Consider the following 9,704-nt stretch of genomic DNA (forward strand, 5'->3'; position numbering starts at 1 on the left):
AATTGTTGTCACGTAGGTGGCAGTGGTATTGTTTGCATTTGTGTTGAATTAATGAAATGAGTTCGCAGATACTTACTCTTCCAGATAAGCCTATATATGAGAGATAAGTATTCTTTCCATTTTATGGGGGAGATACTGAGGTTCAGCACAGAGTTGTGACAGTGCAAGAACTTCAATTCAGATTCAGGACTTCCAAGACCAGAGCTTTTGTAACTTGACCCAAAATAAAACTTGACTAGTTTTAAGGTTGTTTCTTCAGATACATGCCAGTCTGTCACTTGGGTAGATTTTTCAGAGTACAGGCCCTAGTTTCAGCAGTTGTCCTGGAGATCAGCTGTCACTCTGAATGTGCGGAGGATCAGTGTTGGGAATTATCTGGGGGCAGCCACTGTCTCTGGCAGTGTTCCTCTCTGTCTGGATCTTTGATTGTGTCTGGGAACAGATACATTTATTGCTCGAGGGTGAAAGTGAAGAGATAATATGGGAAGAAAAGAAAAGAAACTGATTTCAGAAATAAGATTTCCACAGTAACTTGAGCAATGAAACATTTGAGAAATTCTTGGTTGTGCTGATCAGGATCCTACGGAATTCTTGTCGGTCTCTGAAGTCTTTGGGGATCCTTTGTGTACACTCTCAGATTATTGAAACACAGGGACTCAGGCCAGGACCTGAGGGAAGGAGGACTCAATTGAGGAATTGGGAAATCATCAAGAATCATGGCAGTGGCTCCATCATTCTCTCTTTTCACATTCTTCTCATTCCCTGTTTTCTTTTTAAAATCTTTGTTACATGCACACACAAATATACATATATGCATATAATTTTAACAAAAGGATGTAATTTTTTAACTTTTTATTTTGAGATAATTTTAGACTTAGAAAAAAGGTGCAAAAATAGTCCAGAGAGTTCCCATGTACCCACCTTTTCCTAATGTTAACATGGTGTATGTCTGTAGGAATGTCATCAAAACCAAGAAATTAAAACTGGTACAATACTAGATGCAGACCTTATTCACAGTTCCCATTTTCCCCTAATGTCATTTTTTCTTCCAGGATCTCATTTTGCATTTAATTGTTGTGTCTCCTTAGTCGCTTCCAACTGTGGCATTTCTTTATTCTTCCTCTGTCTTTCATAACCCTGACACTTTTAACGAGTACTGGACCGTCGTTTTTGTAAATTTATTTATTTTATTATTTTTGGCTGTGTTGGGTCTTTGTTGCTGTGCGCGGGCTTTCTCTAGTTGTGAGCGGGGGCTGCTCTTCGTCGTGGTGCACGGGCTTCTCATTGCGGTGGCTTCTCTTGTTGCAGAGTACGGACTCTAGGCGTGTGGGCTTCAGTAGTTTTGGCACGCAGACTTCAGTAGTTGTGGCGCACGGGCTTGGTTGCTCCACAGCGTGTAGGATCTTCCCGGACCAGGGCTCGAACCTGTGTCCCCTGCATTGGCAGGCGGATTCTTAACTGCTGCATCACCAGGGAAGCCCTGGACTGTTATTTTTGTAGGCTGTCCCTCAGTTTGTGTTTATCTGATGGTTTTTCATGAATGGAATGAGATTATGCAGTTTTAACAGAAGTGATGTGCCTTTCTTGATACATCACATCAGAGAGTTGGTGTTGTGGAGATATTTTATCCTTAGAGATGTTAACTTTAATCACCTGGTTAAGATGGGGTCCATCTATTTACCCCTTTGTAATTAAAAAATATCTTAGAGGATGTACTTTGAGCCTAAGCAGATGCCCTGTTTCTTCTCAGATTTCTACTCACTAGATTAAGCATCCATCCATGGATCTTTTTCTGAAAAAATTATTGTGGTATTTACCTAATGACAGTCTTTCTATTTTCCTCATTCCATCTGATTGGAGTGCCTCTGTGAGAAAGAGCTGTTCCTTCTCCCCACTGATTTATTCACTTATTTGTGTCAGTATGAACTCATGGGTATTTGTTTTATTCTGTGGGTTTGTAATCCAGTATTGTCATTTTTTATTTCAAATTGTTGCAACTTCGACCTTTGTTTGCTCCTTCAGAGTGACTGCTTTCAACAAACTCCACCCTTGTTTGAGTACCTTTTTAAGGGCAAAGTGTGCTCATTGCTACTGGGGTGTAGTTGCTTCTAAGTCTTCTCAGTGAACAGAGCTGGGAAAATAGATGTGTGTACACCAACCCACACATACACACATCTGTATTTCTCTGTCTGTGTATATGTTAAAAACTATGAGTTCATACTGATGTCTCTGATTCTAATCCAACACCATGTGGTTTATTTTAGCCTTTCCTCTTGCTTGTAATTCTTTCCCCAGCCTGGCTCTCATTATCTTCCATTTTGTTTGCTTATTTGTTCAGTCCCATTCTATTTATACATAAAGTAGATGCAGAATTGCTAACCCATATCCTTGTGAGAAACAAGTTCACTAATTAGATTACAGGATTTGTGTTCAGCCCTTTCCTGCTTTAGCTTTACAGCATCCAGTTAAAATACTGTTTTTAGGCTGGTTTCTAGTTCCTCATGCCCTTCAGTGTGGTTATGTCATTCATTTGTAATACGGTTAGGTTCATTTGTTACTGTTGGTGTTCCATTTGGGGTTCTTCCCATGTCCTCATTCTTTTGTTTCTTTAGTTTTTTGAATATGTGATATGACTGTGACTCAGAGTAAGAGCGATACACAAGGTATACTCAAAGAACAGTCCCTCCCTTCTCATCCCTACCACCCTGTTCCCATCCTCCCCTTCACCGCTTTCCCACTCACCCCCTGTATACAGTCGATTTCTTTAGTTCTGGGTTTATCCTTCCTATATTTCTGCTATACAGATAAGCAGATACATTTATTTTTTTTAATAACCCTTCTTTCTCATATGAAGGGTAGCATAGTATAAATTTCTTTTATACTTTGCTTTTTTTACTTAACATTGTTTCTTGGAACCACTCCGTGTTAGTTTGTAAGAGATCTTTTTCATTCCTTTTTTTTTTTACAGCTGCATAGTACTCCATCATGTGAGTGTATCAGTTCATTCAGCCTTTCTCCAATGTATGGGTATTTAGGTTGCTGCTAGTATTTTGCGGTTACAAATAATGTTGCGGTGAATTACCTTGTGCTTATGTATTTTCATATCACTGGAGATGTATCTTTAGGGTAGAATCCTAGGAGTGGGATTGCTGAATCAAAAGATAGGTGCAGGGCTTCCCTGGTGGCGCAGTGGTTGAGAGTCCGCCTGCCGATGCAGGGGACGCGGGTTCGTGCCCCGTTCTGGGAGGATCCCACATGTCGCGGAGCGGCTGGGCCCGTGAGCCATGGCTGCTGGGCCTGTGCGTCCGGAGCCTGTGCTCCGCGACAGGAGAGGCCACAGCAGTGAGAGGCCCACGTACCGCCAAAAAAAAAAAAAAAAGATAGGTGCAGATGTTTGATTTTGGTAAGGACTGTCCTACCAACCTGTCCAGAGGGTTTATAACCTGTCTTCCCATCAGCAGTGTTTGAGAGTTAATTGCATATATTTTATAACACATACATATGAATGATTATCAGATTCTGTTCAGGGTCTTCCTTTCCTTATCTACTTTCTCTTCTATCATGATGGGTTGGGGAAAGAAAAAAACAACTCCAACTGTAGAAGGTTTTTTAATGGAAAGAAGTAAAATTAGTTTTCCAGCTCTGACTGGAGATTTTTTTACTGGTATTTTAGAGTTATAATTATGTTACAGTTTTCTACTTTACTTAGTTTAGCATCTGTTGTATAACATCTCACTGTCTGCTTAGTTGTGCAGGCAGTTCTTTTCAGTTTAGATAATAATGCTGTTTGCTTCCAGTTTAAACACTTTTCCATCTTCCACAGGTCTGGGCGGGTGTTAACATTTCTGACATTGGGGCAGTTCGTGAGAAACTTGCATTTCTTGACTAACCTAAAGTTTCCATGATGGGGGATGATCATCCGAGCCTTTCTTTCTCTGACTTGACTCACTAGGGTACAGTTTACAAAGGTGAGCAAGGGTGGCCTTACGAAGTAGATCATCCTCTTTCGGACTGTAGCTCCCTTTCCTCCTGCTCCTTCTCCCCTGTACCCTCACTTGAGATCCTCACCTTTATGGTTTCTAATCTCCTAGTCCTGTCTGGCCTGGGTCTGGATCTGTCTGCTGACCTCTCCTCTCTTCTCTTGACGACTCCACTTCCATTTTACGAGAACCCAACTGTTTATTCTGTCTGATCTTACTCACAGGCTGATGGTATATGCTAGAGAAAATTACTGAATCGTCACGATTGACACTACTAAAAATCTCTGGATTCTCATTCCTGCTGGTCTCCAGGATATCTTGTTACTTGTCCCCATTCAGACCCTGATCTCACCTCCCTCCCCTCATGTTTGGTTTGCCTTTTCATCTCCTGCCTTCAGGTCTGCTCTCCCACACCTCATTTACAGGACATACTTACCTCTTGTTTCAGAGGAGACAGGTTTTGCCTCATCCTGACGAAGAAGATCTAAATAGCCAGAACCTTCAAAACAGATAGGCTCCCTTGGGAAGCAGAATGCTTTCTGTATCGTGGTCAGTACGGTGATTTTTGGTTTTGTCCCCTCATTGTCTGCCGTCCTCAGCTTCTTTTCAGTTGCCCTGTCAGAATCATGAGCCAAACCTTGGTTCATCACCAGCAAAAGGGCATAGCCAGTGGAGGACTACTGACCCTCGCATGGTGTAGTGGCTGAGAAACATGGGTTTTGGAGGTCAGCACACCTGGGATTGAATCCCAGTTCTCTTGGCTGCCGGTTGTGTAATCAGAGACAAGTTACTTGACTCCTCCCTTCTGCTTTAGTTTCTTCATCTGTAAAGTAGGGGCTGTGCTTTACCGCCATAGGGTTGTGGTGAAGACAGCAAGTAAAGGTTTTTCTGAAGCTCTCAGCACTGTGCTGAGGGCTCAGTAAGCGGTGGTCATTATGGTTACTGCGGTCCTCTCTCAGTGTCTCACTCAACTTCAGGGCCAGAGGTGCGCAGAGCTGCCTGGGCGGCTACCCGGAATGCGTAGCACTGGAGGAGACTTGACGCTCTTAGTCTTGGTTCAATACGTCTGGCTGTTCTCAGAGCTCACCGCGAGCCAGCCCGACCTGGACCATCCTAGAATTCTTGCCCAGTGAAGGCAGGAGAGGAGGAAGGAAATGTAGGGGGATGATCCACAAGTAAGTAGTAGCCCATCTGCTTCATCAGGGTCTCTCTCATGACAAGTTCAGAGCATAGGTGAACTCCAAAGGTCATTTCTAAAGAGTACTGCTTGGATTAGAGTACTGATTGGATCTGTTCCAGAGTACTAACTCTGACTTTGTGCTACTCTAGTGTGCTTCAAATAACAGAGTTCATGGTTGTGGGGTTTTAGGATGATGATAGTCACGGTACTAAATCCTGATGGGGTATCTTAGATCTAGTAATAGAGACTCATTTTTCCTATTAATTGGAGAGAAATGTTTTTCATACTTTTTCCTTTAATAATTTGTGTACTTGAGCCCACCAAAAATTTGTAGAACCTTTACTGAGTATAAGTCACTACAAGTCTTCATCTTTCTATGGCTATATCTATGCATATATATGTATGTATGTACATTCAGTCATATAATTGGGTGTGGGGTTTTTTCCAGTCTCTTGTATACATATAAAAATTTTTAAAGAAGTTTTGCACTTATGTTTGGAAGAAGCCTGAACAAAGAATAATGGTATCTTCTTTTTGTAACTTGGCCGACACTATCAGGGCAGACATACAGGGCATAGTCAAGCTAGGACTAAAACTCAGACCTCCTGATTTGAAGTCTAGTTTTTTTTTCTGGTGTTACTTTCTTTTTATGGTTTCATTGGATAAATTAATAAAAAATAATAAAGTAACTAAAAATGACTTATACTTTTTTGGGGATGGTCTAATATCTTTCAGGCTTTTCATCTGCTGTTTTTACAATCTTAATAACCCATAGGCTATCCCCATTTTTGAGTCAAGCAAATGGTTGCTCAGAGGTGTTGGGTAGTTCAGTGATGTCTCTCAGCTAGTAAGGGAAGGGGCCAGAATTGGAACTCACCTGACTCTTTGGCCCCTGTTCTATTACTGAAGAGATTAAAAAATGCATATGTAGACAACCAAATTTGTTCAAGCTCTGGGTCCTAGAGAGGGTGCACATGTGTTCATGACATCAGATTTTAAGTTGCAACATCTGAAGTATTATTGGAGCACTCAGTCTTAAAATAATGCAAAATTATGATGGTTTTACAGCTAAAATGACTTTAGCTTTTATTTGCTCACTGAATGGTTCGCACACTCTAAAGAAACCTTTGCACTGGCTTTCTTGGTTAGTAAATTATGAGAGAATCCGGCTAAAAGAACGAATACGTTTCCTTTTAAAGCAGTCATTTGTATTATCCTACCTACTTACTTTTGGAACATTAATTTGGATCAGTCTAACTTACTTAGCATCTGAAGACAAGTTAATTTTTATCTGTGAAACAAAGTACTGTGGTTTTGTGTTCAGATAATTAAAGTTCACCGAAATGGGTAGCTTAGAGAACAGCTTAATAGCGCTCTCTAAAAATAACCCATTAACAGTTGATAGCATTTTAGTTGCTTAACAACAGTGTACAGTATGTGGTGCTAATGCATGAGGAGATAGCTCCTTCATTAGACAAACTTTATTATCCACAAATATTATTGAGCCTCTGCTATGAAATGATTATAACGACAGGGGGCTGGGGAGGATGGGGAGAAAGCCTGAACGTACCAGAAATGTTATATTTATGCCAAAGCCTCAGAAATGACTGTGGAAGCCTGGGCATTTATTCTGATGATGTTGCCACTGCTCAAAACCTGTTTGGAACACTTCCTATGAAATTGTCCTCAGTATGAGCATATGAACCATGAGAGAAAATCAGCCCCACAGTTTTGTAGCATAGCTCAGTTTTTAAAAATCACTTTTTGAGGTATAATTTATATACAACAAAATGGACCTTTTCTTTGTGCAAAGTTCAGTTGAGTCTTGGCAAATACATACCCTGTGTAACCACCACCACAGTGGAGATATAGAACATTACATAACCCCAGGAAGAAGTACCCTTGTGCCCTTTGCTGTCAGTCTTCAGCTCAGGCAACCATGGATCAGTTTTCTATCACTGTAGATCAGCCTCAGCTTACCTAGCGTTTCAGATAAATGGAATTTAGAAGTCTTTGCTCTTTTTTGCCTGGCTTTTTCACTTAGCATAGGGTTTTCCAGGTTCATCCTTGTTGTCGCATGTAGTCATTTCCCTTTTGTTGCTCAGTGCTCTTCCATTGCACGGGTGACACACAGTTTGTTTACTCATTCCTTGTTGATGACTATTTGGGTTGTTCCAAGTTTGTGACTGTTATGAATAAAGCTCCTACAAACATTTGTATACAAGTCTCTATGGATGTATATTTTCTTTATTCTTTAATAGAAGTAATTTGACATACCATATTTTATTAGTTTCACATGTACCACATAGTGATTTGACATTTGTATGCATTGCGAAATGATTACCACAATAAGTACAGTTACCATCTGTCACCATACAAAGTCAATACAGTATCATTGACTGTATTCCTTATGTTGTACATTGCATCCCCGTGACTTATTTATTTTATACCTGTAAGTTTGTACCTCTTGACCCCCTTTACCTGTCCCCCCCCCATCCCTACCCCCTGCCCCTCTGGCAACCACCTGGGTTCTGTTTCGTTTGTTTTGTATTTTAGAGTCCATGTATAAGTGACATCATGTGGTATTTGTCTTTCTCTGTCTGACTTATTTCAGTTAGCGTAATGCCCTCAAGGTCCATCCATGTTGTGGCAGATGACAAGATTTCTTTCATTTTTATGGCTGACTGGTATTCCTTTGTACATGTATACTACATCTTCTTTATCCATTCATCCATCAGTGGACACCTAGGTTGTGTCCGTATCTTGGCTGTTGTCATAGACATATATTTTCATTTCTCTTGAGTAAATAATTAGGAGTGGAACTGCTGGGTTGTATGGTGAGTGTGCATTTAACTTTTCAGAAACCACCAAGCTTTTTCATAGTGGTTGTACCATTTTGTAGTTCCACCTGCAGGGTATGAGAGTTCTAGCTTTTCTACATCCTCATCAGCACTTGGTATGGTCATTGTTTTTCATTTTAACCATTCTAATGGGTATGTTATGTGGTTTTAATTTACATTTCCCTTATGACATTCATCTTTGTATGTGTGTATTGTCACACAAAAAGTGTCTATCCTTTTGCCTATTAAAAAATTTGGGTTGTTTATCTTATTTTGAAGTTGTAAGAGCTCTTTATATACTCTAAATACAAGTCCTACATGTTGCAATTTTTTCTCCCATATGCACAGCTCATTTTTGACCTTGATAGTATTATCTGGCCTGTTCACCCACCTTGCTCACTAGATCCCAGTCAGCACCTTTCCTCTGCAATCTCAGTAACTCCTCCTGTCTCCACTGTTGTCATCTTGTACATTCCAGAGGCTTTACCACTGCCCTTAGAGGTGTGCTGCTTTTTCTTTTTGTGAGTATTTTACTGATTTGAGAGTGCTGCTGGTTCACAGTGCCCTTGAGTCTGGGATGCTGAATGTCCTACACTGGGCGGCATGATTTCATACAATTAACTGACTGGCTTAAAATGCCAGTTTTGTGCTTGTTTCTTAGTCCAAGCCACTACCATCTCTTACTGGTGCTATTGCAGTGCTTCAAATGGTTTCTTTTTTCACTCTTTCCTTTTTACAATTTATTCTTCATATCACAGCTGGAGAGAGCATTTATAAATATAAATTGGGTACTTTTAGTCCTTCCTTAAAGTGGAAGTGCACTTAAGATGAATCTTAAACCCTTAGCACAACTTCCAGGTCACAGCCTCGTCCTGAGCCATGTGCTCTTGGCTTGGTATGTGCCAGCCACCAGTAGCCTTCTTTGGGGTCCACAGATTCACCGGCCTAACCTCTCTCTGTTCAATAGAACACTTGCCTTCTCGGCTACCCCTCACCTGGCTAATTCCAGCCTATCCTTCAGGTCTCTGTTTTAAATGCCACTTCCTAAGAGAGGAAGAGCCTTCCCTGAGCCCCTAATTTAAACCAAGTTCTCTAGTTATCCATGATGTTAATTATAGCATTTGCATTTTTTCTTAGCATCTATCATAATTTATCTATTTTTAATATATGTCTCCTTACCCCACCCCTCCTTTTCTTCTTTTGGCCTTGCCACGCGGCTTGTGGGATCCTAGTTCCCTGACCAGGAAGTGAACCTGTGCCCCCTGCTGCACTAGACCACCAGGGAAGTCCCCTAATACATGTCTCTTTATATTTCCCCCATGTTGTATAAAGTTTATGAGAGTAAGGAGCTTTCTGTTTTCTCTGTAGTATCCATAGCGCTTAACGATGTAGACGATTAATGAATACCTGGTAAAGTTGATTTTAACATTTGAATGGTTTTAAGTTTATTCATTGTGCCTCCTTCAAGATCCCAACTGACATTTTTTCTCTTGAGTACAAACTTCTATGTACTAGTTTTCTATCTCTGCCATTTGCACGGAATCTGTAAATTGCCCTGATAATAAGAGTTCTTAATCTTTATTGTGTCATGGATCTTTTAGGCGGTCAGTGAAACCTGTGGCTCCTTCTCAGATTAGTGGGTTGTTTTTTGTTTTGGTTTGGTTTTTTTAATCCAAAATATGTTTATTGGGATCGTTTCCCATT

At 40.6% G+C, this 9,704-nt stretch overlaps 1 protein-coding gene across 1 annotated transcript in view; it reads left to right on the forward strand.

Moving 5' to 3' along the window:
- Window positions 1-9,704, forward strand: part of MAPK1 (mitogen-activated protein kinase 1) — a 102,403-nt gene that overhangs the window by 36,683 nt on the left and 56,016 nt on the right. The window lies entirely within an intron of this gene.

The sequence above is a fragment of the Mesoplodon densirostris genome, chromosome 15, assembly GCF_025265405.1.
Source record: "Mesoplodon densirostris isolate mMesDen1 chromosome 15, mMesDen1 primary haplotype, whole genome shotgun sequence".
Taxonomy (NCBI): Eukaryota; Metazoa; Chordata; class Mammalia; order Artiodactyla; family Ziphiidae; genus Mesoplodon; species Mesoplodon densirostris.